The 3,339-nt window shown below is 46.6% G+C and overlaps 1 non-coding gene across 1 annotated transcript; it reads left to right on the top strand.

Moving 5' to 3' along the window:
• The first annotated feature begins 307 nt into the window (after positions 1-307).
• Positions 308-439, top strand: LOC115029635. Its single transcript, XR_003835200.1, has one exon. It is a non-coding gene; the product is annotated as a small nucleolar RNA SNORA17 (small nucleolar RNA).
• Positions 440-3,339: the final 2,900 nt, after the last annotated feature.

Below are 3,339 nucleotides of genomic sequence, written 5' to 3'. Positions count from 1 at the left end.
ACGTCAGTAACTTTATTCTGCCTTCCCTTCGCATCTTTGTTGTTTCTCTTCATTGGTCCTGAATAATCTGCAAGAACACTCCAAATATATTTATTGTGAATAAATGTCACTGACAAAAATTTTCATCTTACAAAGGAGAGGTGTTTAATTCTGACTTTTATAAGCTCCGTGGTTATTTTTATATTTATATTTGGCACTGTTTTCATAAAAGGCCCTGATTCCCTTTGTTCTAGTGGAAGACTGACTTCCACTTACTTCAATACTTAACAACTAACTCTGGACTGTATTGATTAAGATCAGCAATGTGCCTGCCCCTAGAGGTGTGACAGATATGACTGGCATCTCACATGTGCATCAGTAGGTGTCAGAGAGGAGAGAGGCCATGCTTACTCTCAGTGTTCTGACTTAGGAACATCTGAATGATTTGTAGCCTAACATTTTCTGAAAAAGCAAACCTGAGATGACCTCCAGTCTATCACCAGGCAGGCCCAGACAGGATCCCAGAATGGGGAGCAAGCTTGAAACCTGAAGAACCTAGCCTGGGATCATGGACCCTGAATGGGAGTGAGACAGACACAGCAGACCCTCAAAAGGGGCCACTTGGGCAAGCCTGCTGAGGAGCAAGCCTGAGACAACCACCAGACCAGTGCCATGGGGCTCAGACAAGAAGTTATCCTGAGATGGCCACCAGCCTGGCCTTGCAGGCCTTAGTGGGTAGACCATGTCTGAGATGACCCCTTCCCAGTGTCATAGTGCATGAGCAGAATATAGTATCCCTAAGACCACTCCAAGCACTCAGAGACCCCCAAGTGCCACTAAGAGGAGCAAGTAAATGGTGGAGAAATGGAAGAGAAAGAGAAACAGAAGGATGTGGGCACAATGAAGAGAGGCAGAACTGGAGATTCAAAGGTAGTGAGGAACAGCCTGATGTGAATAGTCTGTGATGATACATGGGACTATGATACGGTGGGTCCTGGCCTGTGCTGCCACTGGGGACCATGTCTAGGTCCCAGATATCCCTGGTCTGGGCTGCCGCCCAGTAACATATTCATGTATGTAGGCTGTACACAGCTGGCCTTACCCTTCACTTGGGCATCCTGGAATAGCTGGCCCTGGGGGCGTGAGAGCAGGAGAGCTGACCCCACGCCTAGCCAGCTGCAGGGAGAGTGGGCTCTACATGGTGTGGGAATAGCAAATGAACCAGCTCCGGGATCTGAGCGTGGAAGAGCTGGCTCTACTTTGCAGTAGTGTGGACAAGGGAGAAATGCCCTCCTCCCCACTCTCCCCTTACCATTGGAGGCAGGTGGAAGACTGGTCCCTGGGGTCAGGAGAACAGGAGAGCAGGTCCTGCACCTGCTCACCTGAGCAGCAGAGTAGAGTTGACCCTGGTTGTGGGGGTTGCAGATGAGCCAGCCCCAAGGGTGTGCATGCAGAAGAGCAGGCCATGACTCTTGTCTGCTGGGTGGTAATGTAGTCTCGTGGGAGTCCTCCTCCTCACCCTTGTCTGTCCTTTATTATCTATGGCAGGATGGAGAGTGGACCCAGGGTCATGAGAGTGGGAGAACTGGCTTTGTCCTTCACTGACTGCAACACTCAAAGTTGGACTAGTACCTTGCCTGGGCAGCAGGCTAGAGCTAGCTCTGGTTGCAAGGGTTGCTGGTGAACTGGTCCTGCGGGCATGAAAGTGGGAGAGCCAGTGGGTTGACCAGTTCAGCTACTTCTCAGGCCCAGATCCAGGGCTTTGAAGTGGTCCACCCCAACATCTACCTAATGGACGAACTGTTAGAATGCATAAAGGGGCCAAGACTACAGATGGAAAACTACGGGATCTCCATGATGCAGGGCAACAACAGGATATCCTAACTGAGTAGTGCTAGTGAAGTCCCAGTATTGCTAGAGTAGCAGAAACCAGAAGCCTCGTGCCAGACCAACGAGTTATTGAAATAAATGTTTGCAAGCAAGGAAGTATGGACAAATGGGTGTACTGTAGGACACAATGTGATGTACTACAGCTTCCACAATGAGATTTTTTTTTCTCTGTTGTGGGAGAAGGTTGTAAGGTTGGAGTGTAGGTATGAGGGGAGGGGGAAATGAGTGGGATTGGGGTGCATGATTTGAAACTCACAAAAAACAAATAAAGGCTTTTTTTTAAAGTTTAGAAATGTGACAGACAGTCTTGGTAAAGGAATTTGGTTCTAGTTTCTGAAGAATCACTTAATCTTGAGACGTAGCCCTCACAGACTCGTTCTCATGTGCGCATTCTGCCTCAATGAAGCTTGCTTTTACTTCCGTTGATACTCTAAAATTATAGCGTAAGCCCGACTTTGACTTTTAACGAGCACATATCTAGAATATTTCATTAACTGCACTGCCTGTACATTTAGATTATGAGAAAAAATGGCATTCATAATAATGTGAAGAACTTCCGGAGTGGTCTCTAGGAGCCACGATTTCCATATTAGTCCTCTTTGGGGGAAAAACCAGGTCTAGGTTGCATACTTGGGATGCTTTCACTGTGAAGCTTCGCGTGCCAAGCTAAATCCGCTTGCTGCTTCCCTGATCAGATCTCTGAGATTTGTGAAGGACAGCGGGCGCTTTCAACTGCTCAGCCCCTGTGTGGAGTCAGATGTCTTTATCCTAAGCTTTAAGTTCACTTGTGCAAAATCAGACCCCTAAACTGTGGGCAGCTTTGTGTCAGCTAGATTTATGTGGGCACAGTCTCCATCACTTGGCTTGACAAATCATACCAGCAAAGCCATACGTCACTTTTGAACTCCATAGGTAGCTGTCCTTTATTGGCTTTGGCCCCTTGAAAGTAGTAAATCACTCTGGTACCCCAAGTGGTCTGGCCAAAGGCCACAGTAGAACATGAGAAAAGTAAAGGAAAGAGATCTCTGCTTCTACTTTGCATATCTAATGAAGAATAAAGTAAAATATCATAAAGTGATGCAGAAAAGAAGCTGCAGGGTTAGAGTCAGACAAACATGATTTTGAATACTAGCAGCTCCACCCACTAGCTAGAAAATCTTGTGCTTAAAGTTCAGTTTGATCTATGGCCTGCACTGTAGTAGCACTTTGACAAGCATAATCTGTCAGTAAAACAGCAGCTATCTGCGTTCATATCCTCATACTCTGAGTGAGATTAATAGGCAGACTTCTGTAACATAATAGAACATGAGAAAAAGAAAACATGAAGCTAGGGCCCCACAGCCGCACAAACAACCCTGTTAAACTCAAGTGGGTTTCACACACAGGATATGAATCTGGGAAAGGGATTTGCAGGAAGGAGGTGCGGAAGGAAATTAAAGGGTGAGGATTAATGGTAACTAGAATGGATTT

This window comes from Mus caroli, chromosome 16 (genome assembly GCF_900094665.2).
Source record: "Mus caroli chromosome 16, CAROLI_EIJ_v1.1, whole genome shotgun sequence".
Lineage (NCBI taxonomy): Eukaryota > Metazoa > Chordata > Mammalia > Rodentia > Muridae > Mus > Mus caroli.
This window is presented reverse-complemented; position numbering and strand designations above follow the sequence as displayed.